The sequence below is a fragment of the Dermacentor albipictus genome, chromosome 9 (genome assembly GCF_038994185.2).
Source record: "Dermacentor albipictus isolate Rhodes 1998 colony chromosome 9, USDA_Dalb.pri_finalv2, whole genome shotgun sequence".
Taxonomy (NCBI): domain Eukaryota; kingdom Metazoa; phylum Arthropoda; class Arachnida; order Ixodida; family Ixodidae; genus Dermacentor; species Dermacentor albipictus.
The window spans coordinates 57,024,708-57,048,315 of NC_091829.1; the positions used below are offsets into that span (position 1 = coordinate 57,024,708).

Below are 23,608 nucleotides of genomic sequence, written 5' to 3' on the forward strand. Positions count from 1 at the left end.
GATGTGGCAATATTTCAAACCAAACGCCGTCTGCCCTTCTCCTCGCGGGCGACTCGCTCCCAGTGGGAGAGTCGACGTCAATCGCCCGAGTGCGCCTACGTACATGGTAGTGCTGTGACGTCACGCACAGTGGCACATGGCTTCGAGAATTATTCAACGAAACACAAGTTATTTGTTTAATCTTTTTCCTTTTTTTAATTCTGGGGTTTTACGTGCCAAAACCACTTTCTGATTATGAGGCACGCCGCAGTGGAGGACTCCGGAAATTTTGACTGCCTGGGTTTCTTTAATGTGCACCTAAATCTAAGTACACGTGTGTTTTCGCATTTCGCCCCCATCGAACTGCGGCCACCCTGGCCGGGATTCGATCCCGCGACCTCGTGCTCAGCAGCCCAACACCATAGTCACTGAGCAACCATGGCGGTTTGTTTGTTTAATCTGTTGCCCCAATAGACGAATTTAAGTTTAGAGACATAATCAAAAATGCAAACAGAACACCTGCATGATTTTGTTTTACTTCGTACCGTAGCAAGATAGATGTACTTCCATTTCGTCTGCTTTTCCCACGTCGTGGAGACGTGCGCGCGGAGTACGAAACTACACAATTTTTTTACCGGATTCCAGCGCCTCACTCATGCTCTTTCATCCTCTCGCGCCTGCCTCAGTCTCGGTGCAGTGGCGGTGAAGCTCGCCTCCTGAAATCACGCGTTCGCAGCCTTTCAAATATTTCTCTAGGTGCCAATAATGAACTAATGTGAAAAATTCTTGCGGTAGGACACTCCATCCTTAGAGGACACGTAACAACTTCCGGTGAATAATGAAAATCTGCTGCCTGGCCTGGTGAGGGGCACTTCAAGCAGCTCCCGGCAGGCGAGTGGTAGTTTCGGTTTCAAGGAACATGCGCGCTCTTAGCGGTTGAAGGCCATCGCAATATCTGCTGGAACGAAGCAGATGTGGACGTTCGCATTTCTTGTCGTTCGCAAGTTTTCAGAAATAAAGAAGTTTGAGTGAACGGCAAATAACTGTTCTTTCTGTTTAGTTATTTTTTTATTTTTCATTTTGTGAATTTTATATCGGGCGAAGCGCGGGAAGTGGTTGCCTTCGTGCGTCCGTTGAGCTTGCCTGCGCTCACCCTTGCCACTGCGTCTTCGATATCGCAAGTCGGATCGCGCTTGGTCATCTGCTTCGGTTGACGTGCCAAGTATGAAGATGGGAAAGATAAGACAGGGAAGCTCGATCAAGCGTGCAAAGGACGGAAGACAAGGTAAATATACCTGGTAGCGAAGCTTCCATAGGAGCCCATACGTTCAAAACATGGCCGTCCATCGCCGGTTCATGGGGCTTAGCGCCATCTTTATGTGGTGGGAACACTTCCGGCGGAAGAAAAAATAACGTGACGCCATGTCCGTTAAAAGCAGAAGTGACGTCATTTTGTTTTCGAAGGCGCGAAATTTGTTTTGTTGTTCTTCCTTTGGAGCTATATATTCAAATGCCCCGCCATTCGACTTGATGGCCGTTTCAAACTTTCAGCGTGGAAAGCGATGCAGGAAAAGGCCAGCCGTACGGTTGTCGAAATCGCATCCCTGCGCAGAACATACTTTCTTTGGAGGCCGACGAAAGCTTTAGGTGTAGAGTGCTGATCCTATTGTCGGATGCCAAGTCCGTCGGCCAGCGCATTCGCACGAAAACAACTACACAATTATCTGGCGGTCGTAACTCACCACTTTTGACTAAACAGATTAAGAAGCAATGAAGCTACCCGCGTCACCAAATTCAGACAAACTTCGACAAGCAAGAAAGCACAATTTGTGAGGTGATACGAGTGCGCCTTTCTGCCCATTTCAAGACGTGCATTGCACTGCGAGTGATAGTGGCGTCAACGCCCCCTTTAGCGATGGGCGCTGAAAAGGAATGCATTTATTAATAATAATAAAATTAAACGTATTTATTTAGCTCATCACGAATATATAAAATTGACTAGGAATTTTATATTCGTTGAATGTATCTAACTGTGTCTCGTTTGAATTAAAAAACGCGTTTTTCTTTCCCAATGTTTGTTCCCTCCAAACATAGTCGCGCTTCGATCGCTGCTCCCATAACCCCCCATGCTGATTTCGGTGACGATCTGTACTGAACCGCTTTTCGCCCGAAGCTTCGCGACCTATTTGAATCGACCTTGCGGAAGACGCCGGAAACCAGGTCGATCGAGCATTAGACGGAGATAGCTAAATCGGGGCATCCCATGTCTTGCGCGACTCTGGGGCGTTCTAGCCCCGGGAATTGCCGTTTTGCGAAGTTTTCCAGGTTTCGTAATGACAGCAGGTAAGCACAAGTATTGAACTTTATTTTCTGGGCAGGTATTCGTTTTGCACGAGTAAACCAGTCCTGTGCAAGCCTGAGTAGACTGACATAAAAGCAGTGTCGCTCGACCCATTCGTTATCACGGCAGCCCATCTGCTGTCGGTGAAATACTTGTACTGAAGGGCTTGAGTGCGTGTTTGTCGGGCGATACATCTTGTCCATTCTTTACTTTTTCGACACGTACAGCCAACTCAAAAGTAGAGACGAAAAAGGTACAGCCGTGATGTTTTACCAAATTTCAAGACAAATGATGGTAAAACGATGCATGCACGTAATTCCTTGTTGCGTTTTGATTCACCACCACTAAGATATCGTACCGAAGAAGGTTTAAGCTCTCTTATTTTCTCTGAATTTTGGAGCGTAGGCGGTGCCATGTGCTCAATTACGTTGCCTGAGGCTCAGCTTCGGTGCGCGGAAGTTCTTGAGCACTTGTAGAATAAGCGAGGCGCAATATTATTTGTTCATATTAGTTGTACTATGTTATAGTTGTATAGGCAGAACTATAACAGCTAATACAACTAATAATAATGTTTCCGATAGTACAGCCTTTCGCAAACGTGGCATGTTTTCGCGCAGAAAAGATCCTTGCTTTAGGTCAGTTTCGGTGTAATCAGGAAGGATGGACTGCAGAAGAGGAATCAATGATCTTTCATAGAGAAGATTTCCCTAATTTCGTAGAAACTTTGCCAGCAAATGCGACATTCACTTCGACGTCTTCGGTTGCGTCTCCTATAATTATCTGAATCGATTGCGTCTGCAACTGAAGCAGCGAGCGTCGGCGAACTGCCTCGCACTCGCACAACCCTCAACCTGAACTATATTATTTTGATCGTAATGGTACTTCTCCTATATGTAGTTGAAAAAAAATTATTTATGCAAAATTTAACGTCATCGTTGTATTTGTGCTGTACGCGGTATTTCAGAGCGACATAACGTTGTGCACTTGAAAAAAGTTGCGCGAAATGCTGAGCACTTACTTACCGCCCTTTCTCAGGGTGCGTTCACGAACTCCGCAGTGGCACTCCAGTTGTCCGTAAAGCAGTGCCACAAGGAGACCCCTCCACCTTACTTTGATATCCATTTTTTCCAAGTCGATACGGGACTCTATTCAGAGTCCTTGCTGAAATGCAATCCGTCACAATTTTAACCCGAAAACTGAAAGATTACTTCCACAAGTACTCCAAGAACCATTTCATGCAATTAACGTTCCCATTCGAAAACCGTGGTATTTATTTTGTTCATCTCAGTTATTTCCAAAACAATGTAGAAATATAGTGCGAAAAAAAGAACAACAGCAGATCACTCGTTTATTAAAGGTCTTCAGAGACGCGTATTGCATTTCGCTGCAAAATCGACGAAGCAAAATGGGCGCACCATCACCTTGTGCTGAAGCGGCACTGCCCAAAGAGATGTTGAAAAAAAAAAGTACTGGAGTGCAGATAATGTCTCGAAACTGAAGCCACACCGTCGCCATGTTACTCGGGGCGCGAAGAGAGATCAGAAGAGAGCGAAGAGGAAACGTTGTCTTTTCATTTGCTTTGTACTCAAGATTAATAATTTCGCCGTACATATCCTACTGAATCTTTGTGTCACTGGCTTTAGGAGGAAGCCTGAACGACGTGGTACATTTTTTGGTAGATCTTTATGTGAATACTGAGGCAAAGGAAATACTTTAGCTAGAAAAAAGAAGGAACTTTTCATTCCCAATACTCTAGACATTACATTAGCAAAGCAAGAGCATTTAAGTTATAACCGGACTCTAGCTAGCGCTGTACTCTTTTCAAAGGTGAAGTCAGGACAAGTGCTGGCTTCACTTCTACTGGTAAGAAGTTGCTGGAGCTGTCACGCTAGAATTATTTCACAGCGGACCTGTGTATGACTCGGATCCCTGGATTTTTTCTCCGTCGACAGAACAGTCGACAGAAAACCATTCCACTAATTGAAGCGAAAAGTGCCCATCTCCATTAGAATTACGCGTGCGAGACGCAGCCAAATATTCGTTTCAATAAAAGAAAGCACAAAACAAGTGTCAAACGCACATGATTGATGACAAGGCGCGAGCCGCCGTGGTTGCTTAGTCGCTATGGTGTCGCGCTGCTAAGCCCGAGCTCGCGGTATCTAATCCCCGGCACAGCGGCCGCATTTCCATGAGTGCGAAATGCAGAAACACCCGTGTACTTAGATTTAGGTGCTCGTTAAAGAACCCCACGTGGTCAAAATTAACCCCGAGTCTCCCACCATGGCGTGCCTCATAACGGCAGATCGTGCCTTTGGCACGTCAAAACCCGTAATAAATAAAATAAATGATAAGGCGCGTTCGAACAATATTGTGACGCACGTAGCGTTCTCAGCAGGCGTTTACCGGTAAAGATAATAATAAATAATAATATTTGGGGTTTTACGTGCCAAAACCACTTTCTGATTATGAGGCACGCCGTAGTGGAGGACTCCGGAAATTTTGACCACCTGGGGTTCTTTAACGTGCACCTAAATCTAAGCACACGGGTGTTTTCGCATTTCGCCCCCATCGAAATGCGGCCGCCGTGGCCGGGATTCGATCCCGCGACCTCGTGCTCAGCAGCCGAACACCATAGCCACTGAGCAACCACGGCGGGTTTACCGGTAAAGACTACGGTTACATTAGCTGCAACTGCCGGGAAGCGGCAACTGTAGCATACGAAGTAGCGAGTAGCGTCACTACACTTTCATATGGAAACTACGAGCCCGCCTAACAATTAATTTCATTTATGTTGCGATAGCGCGCTACACATAGTCGCGGGACTCCAGAAAAGCAGCGTGAACAAGAGGAGCGGCGACGGGAACAGCAACGTTAATATGCACAACGGCGTCGTGCTCGGGCTATTAAGCGTGAGATGCTTTCAGCTCCCGTTGTCGGCGACCTTCAGATGACCTTGAGCCAAAGGCCAGAGACATTATCCGGGTGCTCAAACGAGAACAGCCGGGCACCAACGAAGAAGACGACAGCGCTTGAGCCATTGATGATGATGATAGTTTCTGGTCGCAGACGCCACGAAACCCCGGATCTGAGCCATCTGCAGCTTCGCTGGGAACTAGTAAAACATTTATATGCTTTATTTGTTCGCTACATCGGGAGTACTGCTCTGGTCCCTTCGAACTCAAAATTGCCATGTGCTCCATTACTTCAGAAATCTCCTGTTCCTCGCTTTCAACTGTGGTATGAACGTAAAGTACAATATAAGGTACAGCACACGTGATACATCATACATGATATAAACAAAACAGATTAGCAAATGAAATAATAAGTGGTGTCTGCTTAACACTGGCTTCGCCACACACAACAACAAAACATCATAATAGCGTCCACGCAAGGACATTATTGTCAGCCTCGAATTTATGAAAGACACCCGGGGCACATACAAATACAAATACTCAGCTCAGGCAAACAGAATTGAGCATTATTCTGCCTATAGAATGACTTTGCCTCGGGAGACGGTTACGTACCGCGTAGACCAGCGGCGAAGAAACTCAGCTTCAATGAGTTTGAACAACTGTTCTTCAAGATGACCCCATACTATCACCCGTAGTTTCCGCATTCTGTGGTACATTGCTCTATCTGACTGCCGAGATCCTTCTGCAGCTTTGCGAAAGCCCCACGAGACGTAGCTAGCGCTGTAGTAGACGGGACTCGCAAAGCGATCTCGGCGGTGTGGTGGTCGACCGATGGATATTCCAAACATTCTTGCAACTAGCTTCCAGAAGGTGCGTGCTACAACGCACTCCTTTACTACATGCGCGTTGGTCTTTGTTTGTGCGCAATGCACGCCTTTATCATTCGCTACCATACGCCAGCGTTCAAGTCTTTTTGTTGTAGGTAGAATGCCCCACTGGTATTGCCAATGAAAACCCTTCACTTGAGAGGGCAAATCAGGTGAAAGCACGGCTGTCCATGTTTGTGCAGTAGCTGTCCATGGAGGTACAGCTGTCTCACACACCATTTCACAAAGCCTAGAAACTGGTGTCGCACGCCACTTTGTAATTCTTAGTTGTACAAGCTGTCTTTGCAAGCGCGCAGCCACCCCATACTGCGGTGCTGGCGTTACCGCTGTCGGAAGCAAGTTGCCTGTACTCTGCGGCATAAGCGTTCGACGGTAATGACCCAGCCAATAAAGGAGCAGTGGCCTACCTGATACTCATCATCATCAAGCAGATCACATGTAATTTTACTGCACAACAGCCTGCCAAATGTAACTATGCATGGCAAGCTCCAGCCTCCGTTGGATTTCGGCAGATACATAAAAATGCTGCGCTACGTATTGCCACTTGTTTAGCCAGAACCATGAGAAAATAAGTGAGTTTACTACGCGTACTGTTGGTGACGGCGGGAGAGCTACCCTTGGAGCAAACCACAGTTTACTGCACAATACGTTCTTAATAAAGTAAGCCCTTTCTGCCAGTGGTAGGGGCGACGCAGTAACTGCTTCCGTCTGTTCTTTAATGTAGCTGACAATGTCGCGCCACCTGTGAGGTGAAACACCACTTGTACAAAATTTGATACCTAGTATTTGCATATGCTCGCTCTGTTTAATGTCCCCTGGTAGCGTTATTTCGACGCGACCTAAATTTAATGCTTCACATTTTCTCATATTTATTTTGCCCCCTGACATTGAAGCATATTGATTATAAATACGAAATACCTCTACAAGACTGTCCCCATTACGTAAAAACAAAGTGATGTCATCCGCATACGCCGATACATTTATGCACCCGGATCCCGGCACAGGAAGACCTCTTATGAGCGGGCTCTCGCTAAACCGCCTCAACAACGGGTCAATCGCAAGCACAAACAATATGGGTGACAAAGGACAACCCTGCCGCACTCCCCTTGTCACATCAAATCTAGGTGTTAAAATGCTGTTAAGCAGTAGCTCAGCTGTTGTTCGCAAATACAACATCCGCAGGATGTCTACAAACTCTTCAGGGAAGTTATAGCATCGTAAAACTTCAAATAAGTACTGGTGTTCTAAGCGGTCGAACGCTTTGGCTTGGTCCAAGCTTACTAATACTCCTGAAGCTTCACGCGCGGTTGTGAATTGTATATCACGTGTTAAGTTGAGAGACGAAAATGTACTCCGACCAGGCACGGAACATGTTTGATGTACACTATTTTCGGCAATAATATCTTCATGCGATTTACGACAAGGGTTGTCAATATATTATAGTCTGTGTTGAGCAGCGTTATAGGCCTCCAGGATGAGGGTTCTGCAAGGTTGGAGTCTGGCTTTGGCAAGAGCATTACGCGACCCCGATTAAACGATTTAGGAACACCTTCCCGTGCAAGAATGCCGTTAAGGAGCGATACTAAGGCAGTGCCTACTTCTTTCCAGCAACATCGGTAAAATTCGACTGGCAAGTCATTTGGACCGCGTGTTGATGCGCTGTTCATAGATCGTATAACATCAAAAACTTCTTGCAGATTTGTTGGAGACAATAAATTCTACCTTCTGTATCTTCTACTTGAGGTAGGTTAGCGCAAAAGTCTGAAATTTCTTCACTCACGAGTTGGGCACTGTAAATCTTTGCCGATGAAAATGCGTCTGAGAGAGCAACGAAGAACGAAGATACATGTGATTGACAAGGAAATTTATTCACCCGTAGGCACACTTACAACTGTGGTAGGAACGAAAAGTACAATATGAGGTACATCACATGTAATACATCATACTTGATGTAAACAAAAAAGATTAACAAATGAAATAACAAATGGTGTCTTCTGGCTTTGCCACACACAACAACAACAACAAGAAAACCTATTACCGCATCCACGCAAAAGCATTATTGTCGGCCTCGAATTTATGGAAGGTACTCGGCGCACATACAGACACAGTCTGAACTCGGGCAACCGAATTGAGCATTATTCTGGATGTAGAAAGACTTTGCCTCGGGAGACGGTTATGTACCGCGTAGACCAGCGGCGAAGAAACTCGACTTCACCGAGTTTGAACAACTGTTCTTCAAGATGACTCCATATTAACACCCGTAGTTTCCGCATTCTGGGGTACATTGCTCTATTTGTCTGCCGAGATCGTTCTGCGATGTTACGGAAGCACCACAAAATGTAGCTAGCGCTGTAGTAGACGAGACTCTCAAACCGATCTCGGCGCTGTGGTGGCCGCACGATGGATATTCCGAACATTCTTGCAACTAGCTTCCAGAAGGTGCGTGCTACAACGCAGTCCTTTACGACATGCGCGTTGGTCTCTGTTTGTGCGCAATATATGCATTTATCATTCGCTACCATATGCCAGCGTTCAAGCCTGTCTTTTGTAGGTAGAATGCCCCACTGATATTGCCAATGAAAATCCTTCACTTGAGAAGGCAAATCAGGTGAAAGCACAGCTGTCCATGTTTGTGTAGTAGCTGTCCGTGGAGGTACAGCTGTCTCACACAACATTTCACAAAGCCTGGAAACTGGTGTCGCACGCCACTTTGTAATTCTCAGTTGTACAAGCTGGCTTTGCAAGCGCGCAGCCGCCGCATACTGCGGTGCTGGCGTTACCGCCGTCGGAAGCCAGTTGCCTGTACTCTGCGGCATAAGCGTTCGACGGTAATGGCCCAGCCAATAAAGGAGCAGTGGCCTACCAAGGTACTCATCATCATCAAGTAGATCACATGTACACCTAGTGCACAACAGCCTACCGAATGTAACTATGCATGGCAAGCTCCATCCTCCGCTGGATTTTGGCAGACGCAAAAATTGCTGCGCTACGTATTGCGACTTGTTTAACCAGAACCATGAGAAAATAAGTGAGTTTACTACTCGAACTGTTGGTGACGGCGGGAGAGCTACCCTTGCAGCAAACCACAGTTTACTGCACAATACGTTCTTAATGAAGAAAGCCCTTTCTGCCAGCGGCAGTGGTGACGCAGTCACTGCTTCTGACTGTTCTTTAATGGAGCTGACAATGTCTCGCCACGTGTGAGGTGAAACACCACTTGTACAAAATTTGATACCTAGTATTTGCATATGCTCGCTCTGTTTAATGTCCCCTGGTAGCGTTATTTCGCCGCGACCTAAATTTAATGCTTCACATTTCCTCATATTTATTTTGCCCCCTGACATTGAAGCATATTGATTATAGATACGAAATACCTCTACAAGACTGTCCCCATTCCGTAAAAACAAAGTGATGTCATCCGCATACGCCGATACTTTTATGCACCCGGATCCCGGCATAGGAAGACCTCTTATGAGCGGGCTCTCGCTAAACCGCCTCAACAACGGGTCAATCGCAAGCACAAACAATATGGGTGACAAAGGACAACCCTGCCGCACTCCCCTTGTCACATCAAATCTAGGTGTTAAAATGCTGTTAAGCAGTAGCTCAGCTGTTGTTCGCAAATACAACATCCGCAGGATGTCTACAAACTCTTCAGGGAAGTTATAGCATCGTAAAACTTCAAATAAGTACTGGTGTTCTAAGCGGTCGAACGCTTTGGCTTGGTCCAAGCTTACTAATACTCCTGAAGCTTCACGCGCGGTTGTGTATTGTATGATATCACGTGTTAAGTTGAGAGACGAAAATATACTCCGACCCGGCACGGAATATGTTTGATGTACACTGACTATTTTCGGCAATAATATCTTCATGCGATTTACAATAAGGGTTGTCAATATTTTATAGTCTGTGTTGAGCAGCGTTATAGGCCTCCAGGATGAGGGTTCTGCAAGGTTGGAGTCTGGCTTTGGCAAGAGCATTACGCGACCCCGATTAAACGATTTAGGAACACCTTCCCGTGCAAGAATGCCGTTAAGGAGCGACACTAAGGCAGTGCTTACTTCCTCCCAGCAAGATCGGTAAAATTCGACTGGTAAGTCATCTGGACCGGGTGTTGATCCGCTGTTCATAGATCGTATAACATCAAAAACTTCTTGCAGATTTGTTGGAGACAATAAATTCTTGCCTTCTGTATCTTCTACTTGAGGTAGGTTAGCGCAAAAGTCTGACATTTCTTCACTCAATAGCTCTGCATTATAAATCTTTTCCGATGAAAATGTGTCTGAGAACCAGTTCCAAAAAATTCTTTCGATATCTCGCCTCGCACCACTCTCTGTGCCATCTTAAATTATAACTCTTTCAATGAAAGAGCTGCCATTCTGCCTCCTGCTGGACGCACGAGCCAGCCGCAGTACCTCAGGGTCGGAAATTGGCCTGTTGGCCATCCACGCCTTTGCAGAGGTACGAGAGTACCAGCTCATAAGTCTATGGTAGCGTTCACGCTGAAGATCTAGGTATTCGCGGATTAACTGTGTTTGGGAGTTACCGTCTCGCACTATTCTTATCCTTCTCAGGCACTCACAAAGCTGCTCGGTCTCTTTTCTTTTTCTTTTCCTGCTAGCTGCTATGCATACTGACCTCCACCGTTCCTTTAAAGTATCCCACGCTTCGATATTGCATTCATAATCGCAAACTGCTGTAGCTACTGACGCTTTTAGTTCGGTTAGAGTCGCCTGGTCACGCAAAGAAGCAATGTCTAGTCTCCACATGTCAGTACGTTCACCTGGCCTTCCTTCGAGGTTCAATATGACAGCGAAAGGGCGATGATCTGAAATGTGCCCGGCGTCCGCGGGGAGATCGAGGATGCTGCACTGGACAATTTGCGTTAATTCAGGGGGAAATACATACGATCTAGACGACATTGTGATTGCCTTTGCTGCCATGTGGCGCCAAAACTTCCGCCATGCATATGGACCCAGGCATCCGATAAATTGTATTCTTTCACTATACGAGATAATTCAGTTGCGTGCGCATTGGAAGCGTATTGTCGTGGCCCTCGTGAGTCGCGCATGGGGTCGAGCACACAGTTAAAATCGCCAACGATGAAGAATGGGTGGTTGTCTAACAAAAAAGGGGAGAGTCTCGCAAAGAAGTCATTGCGGTCTGACCATACGGCGGGTCCATAGACATTCAATGCCCGAACTTTCCTCTCACCCCAGAAAAAATCAAAAGCTATTACACGACCTTCCAAGTAATAAAGGCAGTGACTTCCATGTAGAAGCACCCTACGAAAAACCACCACTCCTACACCGCGACATCTCCCGGGGCTATATGAAAAATAAGCTTTAACAGAAAATTCATCGCAAAATCTTTTAACGTCCTGCTTGTTTCTCAAGTTACACTCCTGAAGAAACAGGAGGTCGACTTTTTTCTCGCGAGCGAAATGAATTACTTCCCTCTGCTTATCTATGCTAAGAAATCCTTGTGCGTTAAGTGTCATTATGTGCAAATACATGGTGAGTTAGTTACGTACAGAAATAGACAAATGGCTTACCACAAGCTAGTTGCGAACTGAATCGGCGTCGTACATCGGGGCAACAGCCAGAACACGGCAAAGTCACCAATGACTTAGGAGTATCACAGCAGCGAAAGCGAAACGGGCACTGTTCACGTTCTTCACACAAGTTAGCCGGAAGCAAGCTGATTACTAAAATACCGAAGTTGCAGACGCTCGCACAGGGACGGAAACGCGATGTCTGCACCAAACACCGTTCCGTCAAAGAAGAATGAAGGTACATGTGATGGAAGCGCATAAACAGGAACTCTGATGTGCGTCTCTTTCGTTCCAGCCGGATTAGTTGCTCAATATTTTCAACAGCTCTTCTAAAATTACTTCTCTAAACAACAAATATTTTGCGGTGATGGAATATTATTTAGACTATACTTCATAAGAAGCACTAAATCTTATTTCAAACTAACAAATATAAGGAATCAACGGCGGCTTAACGCCTAATTATTGGGCTAGAAGCGTTTACGCAGGTTATTCCAGGAAATGTGAGTGGCAAAAGTTGAGCAGGGAGCTGCAGTTGACATCTACGTAATGCGAAGCATGGTCGCTTTGGAAGAGAATTACGAAGCATCAAGGTTTTCTGTGTTGCGCCGCGAAAGGTTACTGCTCTTGAGAAACCACCAGTGCAAATTTCTAATAAATCCAGCCAGTAAGTTCATCCCTGACGTCCAATTATTTATTTAGAATTATATAACGCTTTAATTGTTTTTCTAATTGTCAAGATGTCAACTAGGCGGTTCTAGAGAATCGTCGGACACATGAAAAGGACGTGCTGACAGCAAGACGCAACACATCGTGTGTGTACGTTTTCCGTAAGATAAAGAAAGCCCGCGAAATATGAAAAAAAGAAAGCAATACCACGTGACCGTGCCCCGTGCGTACTAAAGCTACTGGATCTTCGAAACTTGGTTAAAGGCTTTGACCTTGCAGTCGAGCTACGCGATTGGACAATAACATCAGCGCGCCCCCTGGTGTGGGGCAAGAGACGCTAGCCGGTCGTTCGAATTGCGCACCCACTTGTTCACCGTCCACGCATTGCTTTCAGAATCGCAATGGTCCATATACCTGCACGGGCGGGCCGTCGCCACGTAGTAACCTAAAGGAAAAGGTAAAGCTAGGAGCGAACGGTTTTGTAAGGGACGCCGAACTAGCGGATTTTCCGCCTAATGTCGGACGGCTGCTTAGTACCGCGGCGCGGGAGGCGCGCGAAATTTGAACATATATCTCTTGGCTCATACCACAGGAAGCCGTCACGTACGACGGCTATCTATATACTGGTGGCTTTTTTTAGACTGGACTGCTTTTGTGATCAGCCCACGAAAATGGTCATAATGCCACCCCAAGTACTGGGTTGACGTGCAGAAGAATGATGGACATTAAAAGTACGCGCAAGGTAAAGTTTTGCTTTTGGATGGGGTGCTAATCGAGATGATGCGGACCACAGAAAAATATGTACAAGGGGTGCCTGTAATCTTCGTTGCAGGTTACTCAAATGAGACGACGAGTCAGTTCGACTACGGTAAATAAATCGGACCCATATCGAGACTTGAACGTCTTTAATCAACACTCGTCTTTAACGGTATCGGAACATGCATTGCGTTAGTAATCTTCTGGCGTAATCTTAGTAAACATTGCGTTAGTAATCTTCTGGCGTGAAGTGACGGCTGCAAACGCGCAAATCCCGGCGCCGATCGGATAGCGGCAGTCCGACGCGCTACAGCCAGTCCGCTCGTCTGCTGCGTTGCAGAGGGACACGATGTCGAAGCTTGACATATTGCTAGTCGCTACGTTTGCGATCCACAACGCAACAAAGTCGAATGATACTGCCCGCGAAAAGTCTGAGACCGACTCTGACCGCGGAGCTCTCGCCAAAATGGAGCACGTTGTGACACAAGCAGACGACGCTTGCTATGTAGCTCGCCCTAGTGACGTCATTTGGGTGATTTACGTCATATGCGTAGGGGCGGCTGGAAATTCGGCCGAGCAGTGTGCTGCGATAAGCAGCGATGTACATTTTTGAAAAAAAAACATATAATACACGCTTTACGTGGAGCACTCAGATGCGTCAATTAATGATCAGGAAGACCTACTCTAGCGACTCAGTACACTTGTAGAAAATCGTCAAAATGGTTTCAGGGTCCCTTTAAAACGCACACATACTAAGCGAGTACGTTTATGCAGCAATACGTTTAATATAGCTTTCTTTTTACGGGTATATTCGTCAGTGGTACCAGAGTCCTTCCATGTTTTTTTCTGGTCACGAAACTGCCGCCTCAGTTTCATATAGCGCCAGCGCCCGCCGCTAGAGGCGCAACCGTGCATGAGAGGGCATGCGAACGCCGCTACCGCTGTGGTTGTGTGTGGGGCAGCCTCGGTATTCTAGCTTCCTCAACGATCGCTTTACTCTCACGTAACTATTTTTAACATTGAATATAATTAAATTACTGCCTGAGCGTGTCTTCTGCGATGATATGAGCGCACGGGACGAAAAAAAAAAGCCGCTCATAACATGGAGCTTGCGGCGGTCTCAGACCGAAAAAAATAAAGATCTGGAATTTTAAGAGCCAGAACCGCGGTAAGCGCCAAACTCATCCAGGACATCATCATCATCACCGCGATACGATTATGAGGCACGCCGTAGTGGGGGACTCGGGATTAGTTTTGATCACCTGGGATCCTTTAAAATGCACCTAAATTTAAATAAACGGGTGTTTTGCATTTCGCCCCCGTCGAAATGCGTCCGCTGTACACGGCCGGGCGGTCTCGGTCCGGATTGCTTCGTCATCACCGTTCGCCTCAACGCTTCGGTGGGCTCCGCTTTTTTAATATTGGCCTTAAATTAAACACCGCGCATTCGCAACAAAACGCCAGTGGTCCCACTTATCACCAGATGAGTAAGCGCCAATTCTCCGTTGCGCATAGCGCCAGATTGTTCGCCGAGCACAGCTGTTCAGTTTCTGTTAAACTGTGGCAGAGAAGGACTCTGTGGGCAGAATCTTGTAACGAGATCAAAAGAATGAAATTGCTATTGCAAAGGGCTGCTACCGTAGAATACTTAATGACAAAGAAAAGGGAACTGAGCTGCTCCATGCGCTTAAGATTTCTTGCGAAGCGATGCCATTTCTGAATAAGATTTAGGTAGAATTAATGCAAGACGAACTTCGCTACTAAATGTCTTCGGTGCGGCTTTTAACAACGGATTAAGGCGAACCCGAAGTGTTAGGACCTGCACAGTTGAAACTAGCTGTAATTAGGCAATTGCCTTAGCAAGCAGTCGTTTAGAAGCGTCAGTAAGCCCAGCACTTATTCACGCTGCTCAACGAACACAAGTAGCCACATCACAAATACAGCAATTTTTTTTTTAAATGGCTTGTTAGAGATACCACCTTTCTACTTCTTCAGCTATAACTTAAACATGCAAACAAAACTTGCTCAGCAAATCACAATACAAATGTAGCTAATAGTGTGCTAATAACCTTTTTACTCATAGCAGCTTATAGACTTAAAAGTACATGCAATTGAAGAATTGTAGCCCACCAATAGCCAAAACTAAAGGACAATGGAAAATAAAACAATGCATATTATTCTGTTTTAACACTTGCATTAAAGGAATTCTAATGCTATACCTTTCATAGATGGTCGGGGTAAGGGCGCGATTGCTGTGAACTACTCTATCCTGGTATAACACAAATTGAGGTTGCAACAAAGCATAAAGCAACTGTGTTTTGTCATCAATGCCCTGATCAGATCTCACAACACCCTTATTCTCCTTCATCATCAGCATCGCAATTTTTTGTAAGTGGTCACCTTTACACGATAATCGTGATACATACTGCGTCCCTTTAACTGGTACCGCTTCAACTGGTTGGTTTCCTACCACCCCCTGCTGGACATAAAGCTCGCCCCTTTGCTGTGACGATGTCCGAGGCGTCAAAGTGTTTCGCGCACATACGTGTATACTTCGATTCGAAATTAAAACCGCCACTTCCCTGCCGCGGTATGGCCCGCTTCCATTTCTCGCGCTGATCCTTGTTATTTGGTAAACAGAACAGCGACACGTTTTCAGTCGTGCCCTTGTCGCCGGAACGGCACCCAGGCACGCAACACGTGTTCGGCATCGTTGTCCCACCCCACCACTTCAACCAAACAGCCCAACACTCGAAAAATAGCACAGCACACGCACAGAACGCACCCGATCAGTCAGCTCGCCTCGCACTGCGCACGCATTTCGGTACGCGAACGATGCCCTCTGTGGCACAGTGGCGCCGCGTCGCGGCACCTTTGGGCAGTATATGAACCTCTCCCATAGAGTGACGGCGGAGTTTCGTGACCAGAAAAACATGGAAGGACTCTGGTGGTACCGAGCTCACACTTTACGATAAATACCACCTCCTCCCTAAGCTGCCTTTGTTAGGCTGATAAGACACGACGATTAAGGGCAGCACTAAGGATAGTATTCACCTAGGTCCTCTCCTGTGCTTTCATACACACGATCCGCACCGTCACGGCTTGTTTTATAAGCAGGGCTTTTTATTGGAGCGTACATATTTTAAATAAAAAAAACACTATAAGGGCCGCGAACATGGTGTCATTGCACAGGAGTTCCTAGCTGAGATCTACATACTCTACGGCTAATAATGTGAGCTTCAGAAGACTAATTAAGAAATAAATTATTGACCTGTCTATGAGAGCTTCAGAGGCAGTTGCTCAAAGACGAATTCGAAGGCAGTCACATTTTAATGCATCCTCGTTTTTTTTGGGGGGGGGGGGGGGGGAGTCTTAGCCAGCGCCAGCTCTCGTAAATCTTGGCCACCGAGGTTTGCGAGTTGTGGCACTGGCTAACACTCCCAAGGTTGGGGCTAGTGGTAAAACCTAAATACCCAATAAAATGGATGGGAAAACGGCGCCGCGGTAGCTCAATTGGTTAGAGCATCGCACGCGTATAGTGCGAAGACGTGGGATCGTTCCCCACCTGCGGCAAGTTTTTTCATCCACTTCCATTGCCATTAGTTTATCATTAATTTATTTCAATGAGTAAGTACAAGTAATTTCACCTATGCTGTCCTTGGTGTGCTGGTCGGTTTGTCATGATATGATATAAGTATATCGTCTTCATTAACGCATTTAACATGACATCATCCAGAACATCCCGCGCTAAGCTCGAATACGAGCGTTGGAGCAGCGAGTGAGGAGAAGATCCACTAATAATAATATATGGGGTTTTACGTGCCAAAACCACTGTCTGATTATGAGGCACACCGTAGTGGGGGACTCCGGAAATTTTGACCACCTGGGGTTCTTTAACGTGCACCTAAATCTAAGTACACGGGTGTTTTCGCATTTCGCCCCCATCGAAATGCGGCCGCCGTGGCCGGGATTCGATCCCGCGACCTCGTGCTCAGCAGCCTAACGCCATAGCCACTGAGCAACCACGGCGGGTGAGAAGATCCAAGTGTCGCATGCACTTCACTCGTGCAAGAGAAGACCGAGCTCGTCGACGGCACTGGCGGGCGCGTCAGGTCACGCAGACTTGCTTGAACACGTGCGCGCGCTCTAGTTTGCATGAGGACGCATCGGACGCAGGAATAAAACGGGCGAACCATACTCAACCTTAATTACCACTATCTATCGCCGCGTATTTCTCTCTGCCCTCCCTCCACTCCTTCGCCCCCCCCCCCCCCCCGCCCCTCATACCGTACGTCTCTCCTTCCTGGTCTTCCCGCGACAAACATTTAAGCATCGCCTTCGTTCTCGTTGCGCTACTCTCTCGACGCCTCGCATTAATACGCGTGAACTGCTGCTTCGGTTTCGGCATAGCTTGCGAGCGGTGTGTACAGTGCGCGAACAGAAACACTGCACGGGATTACACATCGCATACGGTGACAGCAAAGACAAGTGTGCGCGTCGCATTTACTCAATTAACCGCTTCACTCAAGCGTCGCTTGAGGAAGAATTTTCTGCAGTGACTGCTTTATCGTGTATGATGGACTACCTGTTCCCTCCATTTCTCTCTCTCTCTCTTTCTCTCTCTCTTTGCGTGTGCGTGTGTCATATCAGAGACATTCTCCGTGAGCCTCTTTCTTGGCTCCGGGTTTGCTTGCTGTATTTCGCCACAAATAGAAATATAGTTTAAACCAACGAACACTGGGGAGCTAAGACGGTGCTCTCGAGGGGCATACACAGGCGCGCTAATGGGCCTACTGCGATACGCGACGCGCCAGAATACCTGCCGGCAGTCAAGGTGGAACAAGTTGCGGGTGCAGCAGGGCGTGCGGGCAACTGCTGGCCATTTTAGCAGCCGTGACTGCACGCGTCGGTCCGTACGCATCCCCCGATACATTTTCTCAGCGGCTTGTCATCGATGGCGCAGAGGCGGGCGTGGAACAGTGTACAACGACTATGCAATACCGTGCACTGTTGGGCGTGCTGGCGCTGATCGATACTGACCAGTAAATTGAGCGGAAGAAATTGTCGGGAAAGAAGGGAGCTCAGGCGGACAGGACAGATGGCCCGCGGCGTTGCGGCTTTCCTGTCAGCTTGCCCTCTCTTTTAATCCTCCCGACATTCTTTTCCCTCTCGGCGCAATGATCGATGCGCAACGAAACACGTCTGCTCGAAGCCCGGGCCACGGAGTCCCGATGGCGTAACAGAGTGATACATTCGGCTATGGACATTCCCTATACGTGCAGCGTACGCTGCTTCGCGGGCGCATGGTTTTGGCAGCTGTAACAACGGTGCGCCACAGCCGCTAACGGCCTTTGCTGCACATTGCAAGTTAGCGCATTTCATTGCGACAGCAAATGGAACTACCCTCCAGGTAAATTGTCGCCGTCGCCGTGATGTTCCGTGTGCAGTCGAAGTGCGACAATGTCCCGCCGCGCCCGGCGTGGCGTAGACTGCGGATGCGAGGCATTTAACATTACTGAGAAGGATGGTGGACTGATGCGCACGAGCTTCCCACCCGCCTAATGTTGCAGGCGACGCGATGAAACGTGCGCAAGGGGAGGGGGGCAGGTGAGCGCGCGTCTTCTCCTCTAGCCCGGCCTTTGCTGCGCGGCCCGTCCACGCGCAGCAAAGGCCGGGTTGCGCGGCCTGACCGAGCGGATGCAACGTGTGTTCGCGTGCAAGTGTATTCGCGGGCTTCCTTCACACTCGAAAAAACACTGTTATGTAGCACGTGTTAAGCGAGAGAAAGCTGTAGCGGGAGTCTTTTCATGGATGGATGGATGGATGGAGTAACTTTATTGAAAGGTCCTGCGAGCTACGGGGCGCAAGGTCCCATAGAGCGGGCTACTCCCACGTTGGGACCGGGAGTTGTAACTCCCTGGCCGCATCGTGGGCTCGCTGGACGGCCCAGAGCTGCTCCGCCAGGTCCGTGTTTTTTCATGTTGCTCTACAATTTTCTCATTGACACTTTTCATCTAACTATAATATATGAGCCGCTATGGCAGGGGGCTTCACGTGTGCTGTCTTCTCCAGTGTCTAGTGTTAGAGGTCGCGTAATGTCAATTTTCGGAGTCTCGTCGAAGAGGCAGGCAGCGCGAAGAGTTTCCTCCACCTCTGCCGTCGCTCTTCATAACACCAGCGTTGTGACAGGCAGTGTTCGCGCTCATCAAGTGAGATTTTTTTCCATGTCCTTTGCCCACGTGACACTATGCTTGTTGATTTAATTAGCAAGGGAACATTTGATGTGCCGCACTTTGGGAAATAACATCTCGAAACTGGTGTCATACTAGAGATTCATTGCAAGTGGATACGCCTTTCAAGCTCACCGGCTACAATTGCAATATGTGCCGCCATATAACTAATTAGGAGACTAATTATTGAAATTCCTTTTTGATTAGCTAAATATGTGTTTCGATTCGTAGTGCTAGTAATATTCGCCTCTTAAAATAATCCAGCTAAAAGACAGGAATCATGCTATCTGCCACAGGGGATATCTAAAAATTCAGGAAGACATAAAAATGATCACCCCGTAGAGTTGGAAAGAAAGCTTGTCTGAGTATGCCAAGGATGCTTTATGAAAATAGCGTTGCTCTTGGGAATCGTATCCTGTGTGCGGAAATTTGCTTGACAAAGTTCGCACCCGCTTTTAGTATAAGAGCTCTGGGAAAACTCAAGTAGCCGATATTCTGTCATTTCACATGGTTTACAAAAGATTACGAACGTATTGCAAATCGTAATGATCCCCCCACATCATGTCGTCATACATATGGTGTCATATTTATATCCCAAGAAAGCAAATGTATACCAGTTACGCCGGAGAAAAATATTGTCTCGAAGACTTCAATATTCGCGACGCTTCATGTTAGAGCTTTTAGCAACGTTTGAAGGTGTGTGTGTGCATCTTAAGTAAGGCGTGAAAGATATGTGGAACGAATAATTATCGAATAAGTGGAATAAGCGACATTTATCGGCGTAAATAATTTATTAACGAACATTTATGACTGGGTCGCTGATGTGGGTAAAATTAGAGCAATTGCCTTTCGTAACATTTTTCGCGTGACACCTGATATCGAGTGGGCTCCTTTGCGTTAGAACACGGAGATTAAAATTACTGTAATGAATTAAGATGTGCGATGACGTTCTGGAAGCTCTGTTTAGCGTAGCTTCTTCCGTGTTCTGCGTTTTTAAAGAAGAGCGCTTCGTTTAAAATGAAAAATGAGCTACTTACGAAGAGGGAAGGGGGCCGTCACCAACTGGTGAGATTTAGTCTACAACGGAGTAATCGTCGCGTTGCGTTAGTCCCGTGCATTATGCATATACCCTGAGCAATTTGAGTATTACAAAATCTATGTTCGCTTGCCATTCGCGTTTGTTTTATAGTCTGAAATAAACAGCTGACGAAACAAACAAATACGAGTATTCATTGCTATTTGATTTTTTTTCCTTTAAGGTTTTTCCAGATGGAGAAACAGATTTATTATAGCGGGACTAGGGGCTGCAGCTGCGGTTTAGTATGCGCGCTTATTGTAATTTATTGCTTTCTTTATGGGTAGGCGAGGGGACTATATATGAACGTTTCTTTTTTTTGCCGCATAGCAATCAAATTTTACATTTCACAGTGCGGCTGGTGTCTTTAAGAGCTCATTGCACGTTAGGGACTGTGTCCTCGGGGCACTTCTCCCGGGGATGTTTATAATTAGCCTTATACTTTGCGAGTTCGATCCCATGCAGTGACATCCGTGAAAGCACTCACAAAAGGTTCGTGAAAGGGCATGCGGTTGGGCAATTTCTCACTTCACCGCATAACCCAAACCGCAGTGGGCGCGCAGAACGGTTTTTGCAGACAGTGCTTCGGAACGCCACTGCAACAAACAGATTAGAAGCAAGCTTGTCAGAATTTTTTCGACAACACAGCGAAATACGCCTTGCGTACGGCGCACAAAATGTATCCGGCTTCCCCACCAGACCTGCATTCGCCTGGCTGCAACTGAATAAGCGCTGGTGCAGAGCGTACGCGCCAAGCGTTCCACACGGCACGCTCTGGGGCGTCCCACGGGGCCGTGCGTTTTAACGTGACAGCGTTAACGGCACCCTGTCGCAGAAAATCTGGCGTCCCGTGTCGTGTGTCCAGCATAGAGAAAGAAATTCAACTGAAATTTCTTTCTCTATCGGCAAAAGTAATTCTGGACAACGCATACCCAACCACGCTGGCCCTCCGAGTAGCACAAAGAAGTTACGGACCTAATTGAATTCCTCAAAGCAAAGTGCGCCAGAAAAATCGTTAAGTACGACTTACACACAACCTACATACGCGGTAGCGTCGGATTGTAATTTGAATATACCAGAACATAATTCTGTTACGCGGAAACTCAAACACAAACCCCCTTTTAACGCGATCTGCCGCTTGAGGGGTGGCGCGGCCTCCTCGGTTCCTGCGCACCATAAAAAAAAAAGAAAGAGAAAGAAATAAGAACCACAAAGCGCGCCTTCGTGCATAAGCGTTCGCAGCCAGCGTTTCCCAGTAAACATTACGGTTACATAAGCTGCCATTGTCGGGAAGCGTGAGAAGAAATCGGGGATCCTTGAATGCCATCGCGTTCCACTCTTGAAGGCGAAGCTTAAGCGTTCTCCAAATTTTTCTTTTTATTTAATTCGTATTTAGGATGAATAAATTGGCCGTACAGATCATACTGAATGTCTCTGTTTTTATCACTGGATTTAGGAAGAAACCTGAACGACGTGGCACATATTATGGTATGCGTTCACTTAAACATTCGGTCAAAGGAAATAGCTAGAAACAAAGAAAACTAGCTTTTAATTTCCAATTACTCTAGCCTTTACATTAGCAAAGCAAAATCACTGAAGTTGTGAGCGGACTCGAGCTGGCGCTGTACTCTTTTCAGAGATGAAATCAGGGCAAGCGCTGGCATCGCCCCTGTTGGTAAGAAGTTGCGAGAACTGCCACTCCAGAATCATTTTTACAGCAGAGCCGTCCATGGCGGTGATCCCGGGATTTATTTGTGGCGCAGCATCGTCAGAACACCATCATCATCTATTGCTCACACCCCCACACGCAATGGCTCATACCCCCGCAAGGCCGAGGCTACAAGCACTAAGTGAAGCGAGCAGTGCATGCATTCTTTGGAATCACGCATACAACGTACGGAACATCATACGTCCCATGAGGAACAAGCTCAAAGCAAGCATGCCGATCACATGACTGATGATAAGGTGCTACTGCACCTACATGCAGTGCTAGGCACGTAGCGCTCGCCGCATACGTTTCTCGGTAAGGATTACTGCTGCGGAAGCTGCTGCTGCGGCGACGGCAGCTTGACTGTGGCATACGAAGCAGAGAGTGACGTAAGCACACTTTCTTACGCAGAAGAACAGCCCTCCTAACAAATGATTTGCGTTGTGGCAGTGCTATGTGAAGGCTACCTGTTGTGAGAGCTCCTGAAGAGCAGCGTGCATACGATGCGCGGCGACTTTATTGTCTCTTCGGTCCGCTCTTTGCACGTGCATCAAGTAGCGGCGCAAGCGAAGTCGCACGCCGCCGAAGCGTCTTAGGCTAATAATTAGGCAAAGTGCACGTGAATGTCGCCACGCGAATGATCTCAACCTACGTCGCAATGGCAATGCATTGTATGGTTGTCGTTTGCAGCTTCGCTGTCTAACCACATTCACAGTGCGGACTGAAGACTATTTTTTTTTAAAACCTACTCAGCTCTGCCAGAGCCACTACAGATTTCTGGCTGGCGCTACTAGCACGTGCGCTGCGCGTGCTAGTAGCGGTAGCGTAGCGGGGCTAGTAGCGGTGCTGTTAGCGGGGCTAGTAGCGCTACTAGCACGCGCGCTCTGCGCACGCTGATTGCGTTCCTGCTAAGCAGCCGTATGCAAATCACACCCTGGTGCACACACTGCATGGTCCGTTCGGAACGGACAGTAGCCGTGGTTTTGGGCACTGACGAGCGCCGATGGTTCTCCTTCTGCCTCTGGCGCCATCGACATGCGGCGTCTGTGACGCCGTTGGCTGTCCTCCCCGTCGCGCCAGCTTTCCGAGACGCGCCTAGCTCAACGGCAAACCTTCCCATCGCTATCAATGCTTTGCCTTCGGGCCAGTAGATTTTAACGCGACAGCGTTAAGGAGCTCGTGTCGCAGAAAAGCCGGTGTCATCGGCATCGGTGTCGGCGTCGTCGGCGTTGGCCGTGAGCGATAAATCCCAGCAGGCACTTTTTTTATCTCATGTGCGGGGGGGGGGGAAACAAGGCGAGACATGAGCCAGCCTTCCTACCGCAAAGTGCCTGGGTGAGCTTATATAATGCTACGTGTTAACGTGAGGAACAGGGCGTCAATTGAGCGAGAAGAGTAGAGTTGCTTTGTCGACAAAGAAGTAAAGAAAAAAAATGAGAATGCAATGCAATTAAAAGGGAAGGGTAAGGTACGAAAATACATTCGCAGAAACAGGTTACA

The 23,608-nt window shown here is 47.3% G+C and overlaps 2 long non-coding RNA genes across 3 annotated transcripts in view; one reads left to right on the forward strand and one right to left on the reverse strand.

The window, feature by feature from the left end:
* The window catches only part of LOC135896559 (uncharacterized), a 34,757-nt gene extending 14,259 nt beyond the window's left edge, over nucleotides 1-20,498 (reverse strand). The window contains exons 1-3 of one of the 2 annotated variants that reach the window (XR_010562741.2): nucleotides 20,363-20,484; nucleotides 7,900-7,937; nucleotides 3,343-3,481 (exon numbers count right to left, since the gene is read on the reverse strand). This is a non-coding gene — a long non-coding RNA (uncharacterized lncRNA). Of the gene's footprint in view, nucleotides 1-3,342; nucleotides 3,482-7,899; nucleotides 7,938-20,362 lie in introns of both variants that reach the window. The other variant, XR_010562740.1, reaches the window with a different exon arrangement.
* The window catches only part of LOC135896561 (uncharacterized), an 89,605-nt gene continuing 68,148 nt past the window's right edge, over nucleotides 2,152-23,608 (forward strand). Inside the window, exon 1 of the long non-coding RNA XR_010562743.2 lies at nucleotides 2,152-2,322. This is a non-coding gene — a long non-coding RNA (uncharacterized lncRNA). The remainder of the gene's footprint in view (nucleotides 2,323-23,608) is intronic.